This window comes from Acinonyx jubatus, chromosome C2 (assembly GCF_027475565.1).
Source record: "Acinonyx jubatus isolate Ajub_Pintada_27869175 chromosome C2, VMU_Ajub_asm_v1.0, whole genome shotgun sequence".
NCBI classification, from domain to species: Eukaryota; Metazoa; Chordata; class Mammalia; order Carnivora; family Felidae; genus Acinonyx; species Acinonyx jubatus.
In genome coordinates, this window is record NC_069384.1 from 7,306,473 (window position 1) to 7,325,241 (window position 18,769).

At 42.2% G+C, this 18,769-nt stretch overlaps 1 protein-coding gene across 2 annotated transcripts in view; it reads right to left on the reverse strand.

Moving 5' to 3' along the window:
* The window catches only part of KCNJ15 (potassium inwardly rectifying channel subfamily J member 15), a 79,403-nt gene extending 72,809 nt beyond the window's left edge, over positions 1-6,594 (reverse strand). For both annotated transcript variants that reach the window (XM_053220554.1, XM_015063170.3), the window contains exon 1: positions 6,327-6,594. The gene's annotated coding sequence lies outside the window, so the exon portion shown is untranslated. The remainder of the gene's footprint in view (positions 1-6,326) is intronic.
* Between the last annotated feature and the right edge of the window lie 12,175 nt (positions 6,595-18,769).

The following is an 18,769-nucleotide window of genomic DNA, read 5'->3' on the forward strand; positions in this document are numbered from 1 at the left end:
TCTCCCTCTGCTCCTCCCCAGCTCACGCACGTGCATGCATGCATGCTTTCTCTCCCTCTCTCTCTTTCTCTAAAAACAAAACAAAACAAGGCAAAACAAATAGGTTGAAAATCAGAAGGCTGGAAAAAGATATCCCATCCTAACAGCAACCAGAAAAGGAACTACTAATATCAGGCAAGGTAGATTTTAAGACCCCCCCCCCCACAAAAAAAATGTTACTAGAGATAAACAGGATATTTTATAATGATGAAAAGCATCAACTGATCAGAAAAATATGGTTGAAAACATATATGCAACTAAAAACAGTGGCCCGAAACAGATGAAGCAAAAAACTGACAGAATCGAAGAAGAAATAGACAATTCAACAATAACAGCTGAAGACTTCCATATCCCACTTTCCGTAATGTATAGAACAATTAGGAAGTAGGTTAAAAGGATATAAGACTTGAAAAACACTACAAACAAACAAGAACAAACAAACATTTATAAGCCACTCTACTCAACAATAGAACAGATATTTTTCTCAAGTGTACATGGAACGTTTCTCCAGATAGACCATATGCTAGGCTTAGTAAACTTCAAAGGTTTGAAATCATGTAAAGTATATTCTCTGAACTACAATGGAGTGAGATTAGACATCTATAATAAAAAGTAGTTTGGGAAATTAGCAAATATGGGGAAATACACAGTACATTCCTAAATAACCAATCAAAGAATACATCACAAAGGAAATTAGGCAATACTCTGAGATGAATAACAACTAAACACAACATATCAAAACATATAGGATACAAGTAAAGCAATGGTTCTAAGGAAAAGCACATCCATAAACACCTACATTAAAAAGGAAAAAGGATCTCAAATCAATAACCCAAACTTCCACCTTAAGACACTGGAAAAATATGAGAAAACTAAAACTAAAGTAATCGTAGGGAGTAAATATTAAAAACTTCAGCATAAATTAATGAAAACAGAGATCAGAAAGACCATGGAAGAAATTAATTAAATCAAAAGTTTATTCCTTGAAAAGATCAACGAAATTGACAAAGCTTTGGCTAGACCAAGAAAAAAATCGGAAACTCAAGTTATTAAAATCATTAATAAAAGACCAGAGCAGTCATCACTGCTAATCTATAGAAATAAAAAAAAAGAATAATAAGGGAATAGTATGAACAGCCCCGTGCCACGGACACACATTACATGGACAAGTTCTTAGAAAGACACAAACTATCGCGAGGGTGCCTCGGTGGCTCAGTCAGTTGAGCATCCGACTTGATTTCAGCTCAGGTCATGATCCCAGGGTGATTGGATCAATCCCCACACAGGGCTCTGTACCAGGCATGGAGTCTGCTTAAGATTGTCTCTCTCTCTCTTTCCCTTTGCCCCTCTCCATGCTCTCTCTCGCTCTCTCTGTCAAATAAAAATTAAAAAAAAAATTAAAAGAAGGACAGGAACTACTACAACAGACTCAAGAAGAAACAAAACTGGAAAGGACATGTAATAAGTAAAAAGATTAAATTACTAACTTAAAAACTTCTTGTAAAGAAAAACCCAGGCCCAGATGACTCAATGATTACATTTGACCAAACATTTAAACATAAATTAATAGCAACTGTTCACAAAGCATTTGAATAGAAAAGGAAGGAACAATTTTCAGGTCATTCTATGAGGCCAACATCACACAGACACGAAAAGAAAACAAATATATCGTAAGAAAACTCTCCAAACTACAGACCAATATCTTTTCTGAATATAGACCCAAAAATCCCTCAGCTAAATACTAGCAAACTGAATCCAGCAATATATAAAAAGGATTATCCACTATGACCAAGTTGAATATATCCCCCAAATGTAAGGCTGGTTTAACATCCAACAATCAATTAATCTAATACACCATATCAATAGAATAAGGGCAAAACCACCCATCATTTTAAAAGAACAGAAAAGGCATTTGACAAAATCTAACACCCGTTCATGATAAAAAATATATTCAACAAACTAGGAAGAAAATAAACTCTCTTCAACCTGGTAAAGGACATCTACAAAAATATCTAGACAACATTATACTTAACAACGAAAGATTGAATGCTTCTTCCCTAAGATGGGGAACAATACAAACATGTCCACTCTTTTTTAAAAATGCTTTTAAATGTTTATTTATTTTTGAGAGAGAGAGAGAATCAGAGCATGAGTGGGGGATGGACAGAGAGAGAAGGAGACGCAGAATCCGAGGCAGGCTCCGGGCTCTGAGCTGTCAGCACAGAGCCCAAGGCGGGGCTTGAACTCACGGACAGTGAGATCATGACCTGAGTCGAAATCGGATGCTTAACCGACTGAGCCACCCGGGCGCCCCAAACATGTCCATTCTTGATACATGTATTTAACACTATGTTGGAAGGTCTAGCCTGGGAAATTAGGGAAATAAAAGGAAGAAAATCCATCTAGATTATAAAGGAAGAAGGAAAATTATCTCTATTTGCGTATGGCATTGTCTTATTTATAGGAAACCCTAATGAATCCACTAAAAAATTACAAGTTCAGCAAGGTTGCAGGATATGAGACCAATTCACAAAAATCAATTATATTGCTATATGTTAGCAATGAACAATCTGAAAATGACATTAAGAAAACAATTCCATTTATAACGATATCCCAAAAATGTTTGGGAGTAAACTTGACAAAAGTAATGTAAGACCTGTACACTGAAAACTGCAAAAAGTTGTCAAAAGGAATGAAAGGAAAGCAAAATAAACGAGAAAGCATTTCATGTTTGTGGACTGAAAGACTTAATATTGTTAAAATGGCAATATTCTTCAAACTGATCTACAGATTCAATGCAATGTCTATTAAAATCTCAGTTGGGGGGGTGCCTGGGGGGCCCAGTCAGTTAAGTGTCCGACTTGGGCTCAGGTCATGATCTCGCGGTCGGTGGGTTCGAGCCCCGCATCCGGGCCTGTGCTGACAGCTCAGAGCCTGGAGCCTGCTTCCGATTCTGTGTCTCCCTCTCTCTCTGCCCCTCCCCTGCTCATGCGCTCTCTCTCTCTCTCTCTCTCAAAAATAAACATGAAAAAGAAAAGCTCAGCTAGCTGTTTCTCAGAAATTGTCAGTTTCTATGAAAGTCCAAAGGATCCAAATAGCTAAACCAAGATTGAAAAAGAATAAAGCTGAGAAGCTCAGGCTTCCTGATTTCCAAACTTATCACAAAACTACAATAAACAAGAGCATGTAGAACTGGCATAAGGACAGACAGATCAATAAAATAGAATTGAGGCCCCAAATAAACTTTCACATTTGTGATCAATTAATTTCAACAAGGGTGCCAAGGCAATTCAATGGGGACAGAAAAGTCTTCTCAATAAGTGAGGCCGGCACAACTGGATGCCCGCTTGTGGAAGAATGAAGTTGGATGCCTTCGTTACATTATACAAAAAAATTAACTCACAATAGACTATAGAGCTAAATGTAGGAGCTAAAATTGTACAGCTCCTGAGAGGAAACATGAAAGTAATCCTTTGCGACCTAAGGTTAGGCAAAGCCACGAATATGACTTTAAAAACACAAGTAATAAAAGGAAAAAAAATAGATAAATTGGAGCCCAATCAAAATTGAAAACTTTTAAGTTGTAAACCACACTGGCAACAGAGTGAAAAGCCAACCCACAAAATGGGAGAAAACATTTGCAAATCATATACCTGATAAGGGACTTGCGTCTATATAAAGTCTTTTTAACAACTTAATAATAAAAATTAAAAAAAAAATTCCTGATTGATCTGAATGGACATTTCTTCAAAGATAAGCAGCTGGTCAACCAGCACATTGAAAAGATGCTCGCTGTCATTAGTCATTAGGGAAATGCAAATGAAAACCACAATAAGATGCTACCTGCCACCCACGAGGATAATTATAATGAAAAAGACACGGAAGGGAGAAATTGGAACCTCATACATTACTACGAGTGATGCAAAGTGGTTGCACTAGTTCGGAAAACAGTTTGGCTGTTCCCTGAAACGGGAAACTTGGAAGTAGATGATCGAGTAATTCTACTCCTGGGTCTGTGCCCAAGAGAACGAAAACGTACATTCCCACCAAAACTTGTACGTGAATGTTCAAGCAACGCTACTCAAAATAGCTGAATGCCACCTACTGATGAACGCATAAGGAGATATAGTTTATTTACACACCACACCATTGGTCACTAAAAAGGGATGAAGTCTTGATACACGCTACAACATGTATGAACCTTGGTAACATGATGCTGAAAGAAACCAGGCACAAAAGGCGGCCTCTCGTATAATTGCGTGGATATGAAAGCCGCACAGTAAGGACAATTCTATACAGATAGCAGGCATATCTGTGGCTGTTGAGGGCTTGGGGGGCGGAGACGGTGGGGGCAAAATGACTAAAGTGGATTAAAATGTGACATTTGGAGGGTGAGAAAAGTGTAAACTTGATTGTGGTGATTGCACAAGCCCGAACAAACTAGAAGTCATTGAATTACACTCTCCAAAGAGGTGCATTTTTTTGGTATGTGAATTACACCTCAATAAAGGTGCTAAAAAGTCGAATCCATGTAAATCAGTCATGTAGTATGAGTTTTGGTTTCCTTGGAGGAATCATTCATTATGGTAGCGTTTTTCAGTGTTTCCACTTGTGATATTTTGAGCTAAATCATTATTTGTTGTTGGGGAGTGTCCCTTTGTCCTGTGCATCCCAGGATGTTTACCGGTATCTTTTGCCTCTACGCACTAGAAGACAGCAGTGTCCCTTCCCCCCCGTTACGACAACCGAAACTATCTCCAGACATTGGCCAATGTCCCTTGGGGGTGCAAAATAGCTCCCGGTTGAACCACTGTATACAGTGCTTAGTAGCAGTAATTGTACAAAATCAACACTTCAGCTTTTATTAATCCGTTAGGCTGATAGAAGCTTACATACTTGCCCCTTATTTCTCACAATAAAACTAAGGAATAGAATGTTTTTGCTACTTTCCACTTTTGTCCTGGAGCTCCAGGGGCATCCAGTTAGGAAAATGGTCTAGGTGCAAAATTATAACTTGCCACAGATTAGTGCCCGCACCGTGCCTCTATTTAACTACCGTACTTGGTATTGTAATTTAGCAGGGTCTAATGAAGTGTTGAATTTGCTTGCTACCTATTTAATAGACAGTCTTCTTAAAGAAGAAAGGATCGGGAGAAGTGAAATGCCTTTGTTTTTATGCTATTATTGGTAATAGAATAAATATCATTGCTATCTATGCAGAGTAAGAAAAAAACCAAGCAGGACTCCGTGGAGATTTTACTTAAAATGTTTCACTTGAATTTACTTGTTTTTGGTAACTTAGCTAAGGGAACCTCTCAATCGGTATTCAAGGAGTGCCACCAAAAGCCCAGTGATCGGAAAACATGAAAGTTGATTTCCAAGGGACGCCACAAGGCCTGTGATTGATTCTACCGCTGCTTCCCACAAAGCTAAAAAGGAACGGATGAGAAAAATAACTATCTTGAAACCCCAGGAGAGGCCAGAAGCAGAACTGTGAGTCCTGGAGAAAAAAAAAAAAAAAAAAAAAGAGAAAAGTGTGATGAATGTGACAAGAGGGTGTTGAATCAGTCACCAAGAAAAGGGAACGTGTCACTTTCTCACAGAGTTGCAGCAATAGAAGCAAACAAGGAAAGCCGTGAGCCAATGCGATGGGGAAACGTCCCGGGTTTTATGCTCACATCCTCATAAACACATTATTCGCCACTGAGCAGCAATGCCATTGTCATGTACTCACTTTATGCTATGAAAATCGGAGGTCTCACATTGGCTGACTTTCCCTCCACAGCAAAATCATGTAGTCTTTCCATAACTGAGCCCTATGCTAATGAAAGACCTCCCCCCGCCCCGCCCCCACCAGCGAGTCCTCTGGAACATCTACAAAGGACGTTAAGGCGTTCAGCCTTTCCACGTTGCCCCAGATCAGCCGGGAGCACAGCCAGGATTTTCCAGCTCGTTTGTTTCATAGGGATTTCTCGCCTTATCCTGTGCTTACTTCTTTCAGTCTAACCAATTCAAAGAAATGGACAGCACCAAAGTCATGCTCCTGTCCTTCCCTTGACACTCACAGTCTGATCTGAATATTTGGCAACACCTTTTAACCTCTCTTGTGACTAAATCCTACCCTGGGCTTTTCACCTTCAAGTTCTGCCCGGTCTCTCCTGCTGTGAGCCTCCAGTTCCAAAACTCCAGACGATCTTGGCCACGTGTTAGGAGAACAGGAGGCATCCAGCCACCAAGCTGCCTGTTGTGAAAAGCCATTCTGCACCCTTTTCTGCTTGGACACTTACCACTCCAACTGGTCCTGTTCTGTTCCTCTGGGAAGTCCCGGACTCCAGTGCTGAGGGAAGGACAGGATGAGGAAGGCTTCCACGGAGAGTGTGTGTGCACGCTGGATGTGTGTGCGCTTTCACCTGGCCGTGTGGCTCTCTGTCACTACGTGTGGAGTGTGACGTAGAATGACAACTTAGATTCGTCTAAGTGAAGGCACCAGGGTCCTGGGTTTTAAACATCTCCGCAGACTCGCTTGTCTCACACGAAATTTCTTCCACATCCTTGGAGTTGACAGGAATTGGACAAGCCTTGGTCTTACCACAACCCAGCGCATTGGGCAATCCAAGGGCGGGACTCTCTCTCCCTCAACATTGGGTTGCCAGTTCAGTAGGGCCTGAAGTTCCTTTTCTGAAAAGGAAAGTCCATGCTGTGGCAAAACCCAGTGAACATGGTTTTTCGTTTCTTATGTTTTGTATTTTGGGGGGAAAAGAGGGAGGGTCACTTTTAATCAACCCAAGTGAGCAAAGAAAAAAAAAATAGGGTTTTACCATCAAAGAAAGAACCGCCTGGTGAAAAGGTCCCATAAAACACAGGCTTTGCCCCACTTTGGATATCTCCCTGTCTTTGTCCTCTTTTCTTTTGTTCGGACAATCACTTTTCCTTTTTCTTTTCTCTTTTTTCTTGTTTTTCTTTTGAGAAAGTTGAACAAAATTTAAATAGAGTCGTGTTGGCAGACATTTTCCGATGTCGTTTGGGAGAGATTAAGGTATCAGCTTCCCTGACCGTCTCAAACTTGAGACAGCCCCACCTCTCCGTCAAAACTCTCCTTTTAATGATAAATGGTTCTTCTCTTCCTTCTGATTCTGTGCCACACGCAGGCCATTCCCTGGAACCTGGTTGTATTTATGCCATCTACTGGGTGTTGGTGGAACTGCATTTGCTGGGCACAGTATCCTGGTTCTGTACCCACAGCTTCCAAGAAAATATAGGTCTCGGCCATGATGAACGCTTTAGGAGACACAAATACGTAATTCGTCATTTAAAACATCAAGAGGGACACCTGAGATGTTCATTGTTTTAAGTTTATTTATTCTGAGAGAAACAGAGACAGTGTGAGTGGGGGAGGGGCAGAGAGCAAGGGAGCCCGAGAGAATCCGAAGCAGGTTCCATGCTGTCAGCACAGAGCCTGTTGTGGGGCTGGGGCTCATGAAACTGTGAGATCATGACCTGAGCCGAAACCAAGAGTCCGACGCTTAACCGGCTGAACCACCTGGGTGCCCCGAGATGTTAATTTGATTTTTAGAAGTATTTTTTCAGAAGAGGATGTGTTCCGTATTTTAACACGTTAGTTCTTCTGAGTGTCGAATCAAAGGAAACATCCCTGAGATCAGCTTGGATAATAACGTAGGTCAGCTTTTAAATGTGGGTCTTAAAATATCGGGGTGTGTGGCCAGCACTGTGACAGTCTGGATAACCGGAAAAGCCTTGGGCTGCAAATATTTAAAAACACTACATAGCATTAAAACGAAAGAAGAAGACGCGAGTAGAGGTATGAGAAGCATGTGACCTGATGCTAAAGCAGTTGGGCGTAGAATGGATTTTAGTTTTGGAAATGTAGGAGGCTAAGGTTTCAATACCCAGACAGGGACAGACGTTGAGGTCCTGGAGCCAGACAAAGCAAGAGTGGGAACTGAGACTACCCCCCATTAGGGCCGGATCCTGAAAGCTGACCAGAAAATCACCTACCCGTTAGTACAGGGTTACAACAAGGGTTACAACTATCTCCTTCCACCCGGATTTGGGTGTAAAGGTAGAAATACCCTTAAGAATCCAGTTAGCGTAGCCCTTTCCTATCACAAAGTTAGGGTTCCAATTTGCATCCCCCCACTTTGTCCAGGAATTCCCTGGCAAGAAATAAGCATAAAACGTGTCCCAAACCAGTGTGCCCCTCTGGAATCTTAGGAGATAAATAAAGATCAAAACCTCTTTTGAGAAGCACTCTGACAACCCAGACCACATAGAAAGAAAGGAAATTCCAGGGACACCTGGATGGCTGAGTTGGTTGAGTATCCAACTTCGGCTCAGGTCATGATCTCACAGTTCATGGATTCAAGCCCCGTGTCAGGCTCTGTGCTGACAGCTCAGAGCCTGGAGCCTGCTCTGGATTCTGTATCTCCCTCTCTCTCTGCCCCTCCCCGATCCTGCTCTGTCTCTCTCTCCCTCTCTCTCAAAAATAAATAGACATTAAAAAAAATTTTTTTAAAAAGAAAAAAGAAAGCAAACTCCAATGAAGATTAGTTCCCATTAAAAAAAATTAAAATATACAAGGACATCGTACACTCCACAAGAGGGCCAGCAGGCACATAGTAAATAGGAAATTAGAATTCCATTACCTGGGATATAAGAAAACAATTGAAAGAGAATATAAAATGAGTGTGTTTAAAATGATGAAAGATACGGGTTTAAAAATGCTAGTAAAAAGGAATAAAAAGAGTTAATGTTTATTTATTTTTGAGAGGGAGGAAGGGAGGGACACAAAGAGAGAGAGAGAGACAGCATGAGTACCAGTGAGCAAAAATGCAGGAGGGTCAGAGAGAGAGGGAGACAGAGGATCTGAAGTAGGCTCCATGCTGTCTGCACAAAGTCCCACATGGGGCTTGAATCCATGAGCCATGAGATCATGGCCTGAGCCACAGTCGGACAGTTAACCAACTGAGCCCCCCAGACACCCTAGAAAAAAACCGTTTAAAAAACAAGTTATATCTTTGAGACATAAAATATAATTACTGAATTTAAAATCTTAATTGGCAGGCAGCACAACAGAAGAGATATGGCTGAAGAAAATATTCGTGAACTGGAAGACAGATATGAGAAAATTACGAACAATGCAGCAGAGACATAAAGAAATGGAAAATGTGAGAAGATAAATAACTGTAACATATGTTCTACAGGTGTTCCAGAAAGAAAATAGAAAAAATAAGGAAGATGCAAAATTCGAGGAAATAATTACCGAGAATTTTCTAAAGCAGAAGAGAAAGACAAATACCATAGGGTTTCGCTTATTGTGGAATCCAACCAAACAACCACACAAACACAAACAGAATCAAACACAAAGAACAAATTGGTGGTTGCCAGTTCAGAAAAGCCCCAAAGTGGAAACAACCCAAATGTCCAATCAACCCAGATGTATTGATGAATGGATCAATAAAATGTGGTCTACTCTTGCAACGGAATATTATTTAGTCTTAAAAACAGACGCAGCACCACTACATGACATGACGTGGGTGAACTTGGAGAACATTACGCTAAGTGGAAGAAGCCAATCACAAAAAGCTACACAACGTACGGTTCCATTTGTATGAAATGTCCAGAATAGGCAAATCCAGAGGAACAGAAAGCAGATTCGTGTTGTTCTAGGGGGTGAGGGGAGGGGAAAATGGGGAGTGACTGCTAATGGCGTCAGAGTTTTGGGGAGAGAGATGAAAATGTCCTAAAATTAAATAGTGCAACAGATGGCTGTACAACTCTGTGAATGTAATTAAAACCACAAAAGCATATGCTTTAAAAGGGTGAATTTTATGGTATGTGAATAAAGTTCAATAAAGCTGTCATTTTTTTTTTAATTTTTTGAAATTTTATTTATTTTTGAGAGGCAGAGAGAGTGCAATCAGGGGAGGGGCAGAGAGAGAGGGAGACACAGAATCTGAAGCTGGTTCCAGGCTCCGAGCTGTCAGCACAGAGCCCGGCACAGGGCTCGAACCCACGAACCGTGAGATCATGACCTGAGCCGAAATCAGACTCTCAACCGACTGAGCCACCCAGACGCCCCAAAGCTGTCATTTTAAACAATCTGGAAAGGTAGACAAACTTTCCCTACATTTTCAGGTTTCCAAGTTGCTCATCTGGGATTCACCTGTAACTTTCTGATATTTCTCCTCCTCTAGTTGATTTGAGGTTGTTTACTTACCATCTGGTGGAGCGAATATTAATGCCCCTCCCTCTTCTGGCCTCTGCTCTTTTGCTCTCCTCCTTCCTCTATAAAACGGTCTTGATAATTCCTGATCTCTCCCAGAGGAACATAGAGACCAGCTTGCCATTTTCCACAAAAAAAAAAAAAAAAAAAGCCCTGGTTGGATTTTGTCTGAAATTAGATTAAATTCATAGATCAACACGAGAATGCTCACCTGTGAGAAATGAAATCTTGCCATTTGTGAACACGACATGTGTCCCCACCCAGAACTCCTGTGTACAGCTTCGGTAGTTTCTTGTTTGTTTTTTACTTTTTCCACAAGGGCCTCCATGCTTCGATGTCTTTTATTGCATACATATATTCTATCGATACGTATACATATATTATACATACCGTGTTTGTATGTATAGGTATATGTAGGCACATGTATATGCATATATACAGAATTGATCCTCATTATTCACAGATGCCATATTTGTAAAATTTCCTACGTTCTAAAATGCATTTGTCACCCCCAATCTAGACTGGTGATGCTTTGTCTGTCATTTGCAGACATGCACGCACAAATCGGTGAAAATTTTGGGACGTCCAGTTTTGATCTTCTCAGGGGAGGTTAAGGGGGGTAACACCCTGCCTTTTTGCCTCAGCTTTTGCACTATAAACAAGTGTCCCTCTTTCAGTCTATTTAGTGTGACATTTTCCACACTTTTGTACTTTTCGTGGGCAACGTCACTGTTTAAAATACCTCCCACCCCCAGCATGGTGCTGAAGTGCCCGCGGTGTTCCTATGCCCAAGAAGGCCATAACGTGCCTTACAGGGAGGGTATGTGAGTTAGATAAACTTGGTTCAGATAAGAGTTACGGCGCTGTTGGCCATGAGTCAATGTTTAATGAAATGATATATGCTAAACAAATATGAAATCATGTATCTTTAAACAGAAACGCACATGAAACAAGTTTATGCATTCACCTACTGATGACATCATTGCGACCAGAGGCTTGCGGGACTCACCTTGTATTTCTCTAGAAGCGATGGCTCAGGGTGCGCTAATTTGGTGTTCATGGTGATTTCGCAGGACATGAGGACTGTGAACAACTAGAATGAACTGTGTGTGGGAGGATACTTAAATACGTACATATGTATAATTTGAAATATGTATAATAAAAAACAGGGGAATCTTACCGTCCTGTAAAAGGAATATTTTGATTCATTTAAATGAAATCTTTTAGGGGCACGTGGGTGGCTGAGTGGGTTAAGCGTCCAACTTCAGCTCAGGTCATGATCTCATGGTTCGTGGGTTCTAACCCAGCATCAGGCTCTGTGTTGACAGCTCAGAGCCTGGAACCTGCTTCCGATTCTGTGTCTCCCTCTCTCTCTATTCCTCCCCCACTCACACTCGGTCTCTCTTTCAAAAATACATAAACATTAAAAAAATAATAATAATAAATGAAATCTTTTAATTATTTCTTGTAATTTTTGTTTTCTATGTAAAGGGATGTAATTTACTTTTTTGTAGGAGTCTTCTCCCCGGCAAGATTGCTGAGATACATTTTCTCTAAAATCTTCCATGGAATATTGAACAGAAGAGTCAGAACCCTTCCTGGTTTTATAGGAAATGCCTATGAAATTTCACTACGAAGTATCATATTTGCTTATGATCAGTATCAGATATCTGTTAGATACATCCTATCATTTCAACTTCATTAGTAGATTTTCTTATGAAGGAGCACTAGATTTTTTGTTGAATTAATTTTCTACATCTATTAAATAATCATGTTTTTGTTCCTAAATCTGATAATGTGGTGAATAGATAATAGATTTTCTTTTTTTTTTTAATTTTTTAATGTTTATTTATATTTGAGAGAGAGAGAGGCAGTGCAGTGCTGGGGGGGGGGGGGTTGTGGAGGGGCAGAGAGAGAGGGAGACACAGAATCGGAAGCAGGCTCCAGGCTCGGAGCTGTCAGCACAGAGCCCTAAGCAGGGCTCGAACCCATGAACCATGAGATCATGACCTGAGCCAAAGTGGAACGCTTAACCCACTGAGCCACCCAGGCACCCGGAGATAATAGAGTTTCTAAAGCTAAACCGCTGATACAATCCTGTGATAAATCCTACTTCACTATGATATATTTATATATAAGTTCTATTTGGTTTGCTAACTTTATTTGGATTTTCATATGTAATATCGCTTGTTTCTACCGCAGCTCCACCGAGATCCGAACTAGAACCGAACAGCCGAGCTTCTCCGGAATTTGTTTTGGTTTTAATGTTTATTTATGTATTTTTGAGAGACAGAGAGACAGAGAGAGACAGAGAAGCCCAAGCAGGCTGTCCGCACTGTCAGCACAGAGCCTGATGCAGGGCTCGATCTCACGAACCGTGAGATCATGCCCTGAGCCAAAATCAAGAGTTGGACGCTCAACCGGCTGAGCCACCCAGGTGCCCCTGGAATTTCTGGCGCGCAGAACTTGTGAAATAATAAATGTTTGTCGATTCGTGTCCCTATTTGGGGGGTAATTTGTTATGAAGCAATAGACAACTAACAGAATCATATCATTGTGAAATGAACCCAAGAAAGCATTTATACCAAAATACACATATGCTCAGCATTCGGAAAAACTCAAAGAAGTGTAAGTAAGAAAAGCTACGTTACGATTTTTACCCCCCAAATTGGCAAAGATTTAAACAACCTATTTCATGTTAAGGAAAAAGGCGGTAAAACTTGAACTCTCCCTCGGTGATCACAGGGCCACAAATCAGCACAATATTTCTAAAGAGAAAGTGAGCAGGTAGCCCAAAAACTTAAAACCGATCTTGAAACTGATCTCCTCAGGAAGTTCCCCTTAGGAAATTGTGAAATCACTCAATCAATTCATTTATTTATCAATAATTTAAAAATTAAAGATAACGCTGAGAGGAAATACATCTCAACACAAACGGTGATTTTTACAAGGTGGTTCGGGGGCTGTGTCTTTAGAAATTTCTGCCTTTTCCCAGTTCTGCTATAATGTTATTTCATGAACAGAAAAAGAAGCAAGTATTCATTTTCAGTGAAAACAGAAAACGGTCTGTATACAAGCATGAAATGTGAAATTGTCAGGCTGTTATGAAGTCAAGAAACATTCAAGCCAGGCACAAATGCACAGGGACCCCACCCCCTTCCTGGCTTTTTAAAGGTACACCCTTCCAGTCATCTCAAGGCTCAACAAATAAAAGCTCAACTCAAGGGAAAATGAATTATGTGCTTCATCTGTGCAAGGAACTTGGACAGGAGGGAGCCACTCCCCTCCCGTGGGGGAGATTTTATTTTCCCGGGGGTTTCAGATTAGGAAAAGGGAACTCGGCAAAGGCCTGTAGTTATCTCAAGATTAGGTAGAACTGGGAGTGACCTTGGAAACTCTAAATACGGGGGTGGAGCCCTTTCCAAGACCCACAGACCCGCCCGGGCCCTAAATCCTGCAGGAACACCTCCTTTCCTAACTGCTGGTGGCCGAGGGCTGCCTCAGGACAAGGGGAAACTTGAACCAAGTGGGCCTGAGGCCCCTTCCTGGCAACTTCCAGGTGTCTGTCGCCCTACCATCACTCGACTTTATGCTCCAACATCATGGGCTTCTAATGCTGCTTCGTGCAGATTCCCATTCCCGACCCCCAACTTGCGCCTGGATTTATAGGACGTATTTTGCCTTCCTGCTTTGACTCTGAGCATGTCATTAGGCACAGGCAGCACACACAGTGACTCTTCACCCCCTGGTCCCTTCGGGCTGCCTGCCCAGCTCGGGCCCCTCTCCCCAAGCTTCCCCCAAGCCCGCCCAGGGGGCTTGTTTCTAAGATTTAGAGTCTGAAGGAACAATAAGTGAACATTGTTTGCAGGCACATTTAGGTGGTGCCCAGGGCTGTCCCCTTCCATCAGTGTACATGCACCTGCATGCACACAGGTGCACACGCGCACACACACACACACACACACACACACACACACACATGGGGAGTCCGGACAAGAAGCCCTGTGTTACTCCGCAGGCAGAATAAATGGGCATGACTTCTTGGGAATGAGTCTTTCCAGTAAACCTCCGTGTTTCAAGTGAAGAGAGCGCACCCAGAGTGGAGAGGATTGCATTGAAATGTGTGCCCTTGAGAAAATCTCTAACGCCCCTGATTTGGGGCAGTGTTTCCTAGTATTTGGCTAACAGTAACCACGTAGTCACATGTTAGAATCCCAAGGCTACTATCTGTTGCTTTAATGGCTTGCTACCAAATCTGTTCCAGAAATGCCCTGGAGCAGTGAGAACACCCCACCCTTCCTCAGGCTACCAGGAGTTGAGCTGTGGTTTTGCAGGACCAGGCGAGGTCCATCATGGTGCCAGTACTGACCTGAGGCCGAAGGAGCCAATGGCTTCATCAACTGGTCACACTGGGAAAAACTTTGAATGAAGGGTGCTCAGTATCTCTGGGCGTGAAGAGGGACAGTCACGGGAAGTAGATCAGGTACCTTATGATAGGTGGGAAATTTCACCTCCTAGTGAGGGCTAAGAATATTTCTTTTGGCTTCCTCTGAGGTGACAAGGAGATTTCTTTTTTGGGGGGTGGGTATCAGCAAAGTTTTGAAAAATTAAATCTTGGCCTCTTAAGTATGATTGCTGTTGTCACTAGTATCATATTCTTAGGTTAAGATGGTTCTATGGGGAAAGTGAACTCTTTGATCATTTGGTAATTGAATTTTAACCTTTTATCGGACAAGACCCAGAGGCAAGATCTAAATATCCCTCCAGAGATAGGGGTATAATTTGTTTCCAAGCTCAGACACAAGAATAATATAATTATTTATTTTTTAATTTTTTTAATGTTTGTTTATTTTTGAGAGAGAGACAGAGCATGAGTGGGGGAGGGGCAGAGAGAGAGGGAGACACAGAATCCGAAGCAGGCTCCCGGCTCTGAGCTGTCAGCACAGAGCCCGACGCGGGGCTTGAACTCACAGACCGCGAGATCATGACCTGAGCCAAAGTTGGACGCTCAACCGACTGAGCCACCCAGGCGCCCCAAGAATAATATAATTATTATTAAGTAATGATTTAATAAGAGTCACACTAAGGAGAAAGCTGGTGAAATCAGACTCTGAAAGACCATCTGGGGCTCGCCTGTCGATTTCCTACTTTGTTGTAAACATCCGGGTTGAGCTTCAGTTTCTTTGTGACCCTGTTGGGATAAGCTGCCTTTACTGGAACCCCATAAGTCGCTAAGGAGTTGTGGGGATCCTTCATGGGGCTGTGGGGACACTGATGAGAGCTGCTTGTTCAGCCATTCAAGACAAAGAGGAGACACAGGTGCAGGACCATGTGCCATCCCCAGCCACCAAGGGCACAGGGAGGCACGGCTGAGACAGACCCAGGGAGAAAGACGGAGGCATTATGGGCTGAATTGTGTCCCCAAAAGATGTTGAGGTCCTCAGTACCCATGAATGTGAACTTACTTGGGCACCGAGTCATTTGGGTGCACAAGATGAAGTTAAGATGAGGCCATTATGGTGTCCCTAATCCAATATGACTGATGTCCTCATAAAAAGGGGACATTTGGGCACAGAGACCAGGACCCAAGGAGGGAAGACAGCGTAAGACAATGTGAAGACGCAAGGACAAGATGGACAAGGACAAGGAATGCCTGAGGCCATCAGAAGCCAGGGAAGAGGCCTGGAGCAGATCTTCGAGGCCCTCAGAAGGAACCCCTCTGATATGCTTCATCTCTAACTTCCGGAACTGTCAGACGGTAAACTTACTGTTCAAGTGACCCAGTTTGTGGGCACTTTGTTACGGAGGCCAGTAGCTCCCCCACCAGAGGCCTCTGGCCGGGTAGGTGAGGTCCGCTGATGCGCCCTGGGAGTCCGCTTACAAACAGCTGGTGTCCCGGCCACAGTGCTGGGGCTCATGCCTGAATGAAGGAGGGGACTTCGGGAGGAGTGGGGGCGCTTTATTTGTGCCACGTACGCTCCTTCCTAGATGAACAGAGCGGGGCACAAAGGCACACGTATTTGTTTTTGTCATTTTATCGTGTATTTATCCAAGGTACACCATTATTATACCCTGTCTGAGAAAGCACTTAATAGATGACCTTCCAGGAAAAATCGGGCTTGTTCGGTGCCCTGTGCAGGCTCCCCTTTGTCCCTTAGTGATGGTCACTGAATCACCCCCAGAGATCATTTAGTATCTTCTCTGCTCTCAAGAAAGGATTCATAATGCATTCATTTCAGGATATAAAGAGCTCCAGAATCACATCTCTGGGGGTGAGCCTATAAATCTCTAACCGTGCTCCCTTCTCTCCCTCCCTTCGCCTAGGTTACTGTTATAGACAATTCGATCCCTCCTCCTGGAGAAACACTGTTGCAAATGACTGCTGAAAGTGTATGGCTTTACCTCAGTGGCATCAGCACTTTTGTAAGCCATGCAACCTCAATAGGCTGAAGCCAATGATATGAATGTCTAACTGTGGAACGCTGGGCTTTGGTGAGTTGGATGATGGGGACATCTCAAATAGTTCCTCTGCTGGGCTGGGCTCATTTGTCAGTTGCTGGGTGGGAGTTGTTCTTGCATCTTTCAGTCTGTGTGCTTTTCTGATGCCCAAATATACGAGGTGGTCCCCACAATGGTGACTGTCCGTCCAGATCAGGGGGCACAGTGGGGAGAGACGACACTCTGTGCAACGAGTCATGAAATACTGACATATTTAATTCCATGTAGAAAAGCCATGCCTGTGTCTGCAGAGAATGTAACCTTATCATGTGCAATATAATGTAACAATCTGGGGGATATGAAGAAAGCAAACAGCCATGCTAAGCATGATGACGCCTTCGTGGCTGATCTTTTGCCATATGGTGACTCATTTCTTCACAGGCAAGTAGTGAAAGCCCAAACCGCATGACATTCAGCGGAGAAAAATGTTAATTAAAATGTTGCGACCCATTGATTTCTTTTTTCTGTAAATCGATCAGCCTATGTGTAGCGAAGGGGCACCTCAGACCAACTCTAGAATTGGGTTGGAGATTCATTTTTCTTGAGGAAATCCCCTTCCTCCAAGCCTTGAAATTATGGCCAAGGAGTCCATCAATGAATATTCGTTTTTCCACGTGTGTGTGTGTGTGTGTGTGTGTGTGTGTGTGTGTTGTGGGGTGGGTGGTGTTATGTATAAAAATTACCAGTGAGTTTTTTCCAGTAACCTAGAGTATTTTAAAGATGCTACCCAGGGTGCCTGGGTGGCTTAGTCAGTCAAGCATCTAACTTTGGCTGAAGTTATGATCTCGTGAGTTCGAGCCTCACATCGGGCTCTGTGCTGACGGCTCAGAGCCTGCTTGGGATTCTCTCTCTCCCTCTGTCTCTGCCCCTCCCCCACTTGCACTGTCTCTCTCAAAATAAATAATCAAACTTAAAAAAGAATTTTAAAGATGCTACCTAAAATTAAGCAAAAAAAAATTTCTTGGAGGTGCGGGCCATAGCAGTGTTTAAATGACATAAACTAAAATGTCAAAGAGTATGAAGGAACAGTACTTCCACTTATGTAGAGTGAAGCATATTTCATTTTTATATCTTTTACATATTATATGTTTCATAATTTTATGTTTTACCAAACAGATTGCACTTGATATTTTATTTACCTATAATAAAACTTACATTTTACATTTGTGTCCTGCATGTTTTACATGGAAACAAATACACATATGTTTCAGAGTAGGCCGCAAAGTTCATATAAATATTTTAGAAAAAAACCTCTGAGTCTCAAAGAAGTATGTTTGCGATGGGTGTCCTAGGCATTCAGCCCCTCGCATAGTACAACATAAGAATACAATCGAATTAAGTGGAAAAGCATAAGACAAATATATAGAGAGCAAAACACAATTTTGTAGAAAAAAAATATATACATACATATATATATATATATCAGAAAATGGTCATTTTTCCTCGAGAATTGAGTCCTTTGGATGATTTTATTTTCTTCTATATGCCATGTTTTCATTTCTCCTCTTTTCCACTAAGAACATGTATATTACTTACATAATCAGAAAAACAAATAATTCCCTGACAAATTTTCCATGCAGTTTCCTATTTAACTGCTTCTGTAAATCTGTTTTCTACATGATGTTATGAGCTCCTGGTAAAACCAGGAGCAGAGGTTTTCAGGATGCAGCAACACGGATTGCCAGGCACCATCATTTCCCGCCTCCAGAGCTGCTGTCCTGCTCCCCGACGATCTGGCTCCCCAGCTCTGGTTGCATTATTCCCAGCAAACACTCCTCTAGCTAGCAGAACATTCGTGTATGCATGGCTTTTCTCGTCGTATAGTGAGCCATGTTAATTCCATGGGACTTGATGAGACCATCTTGGAAATACTTGCTCTGGTGTTTCAAAATAACAGTGTTTGATCTCTTTTAAGGTTTCCCACCGGAGGACGGGACTGCAGAGTTCAGGGCACGTCTCCCTTTGGCAAGGTATAAAATGTGACCTCGC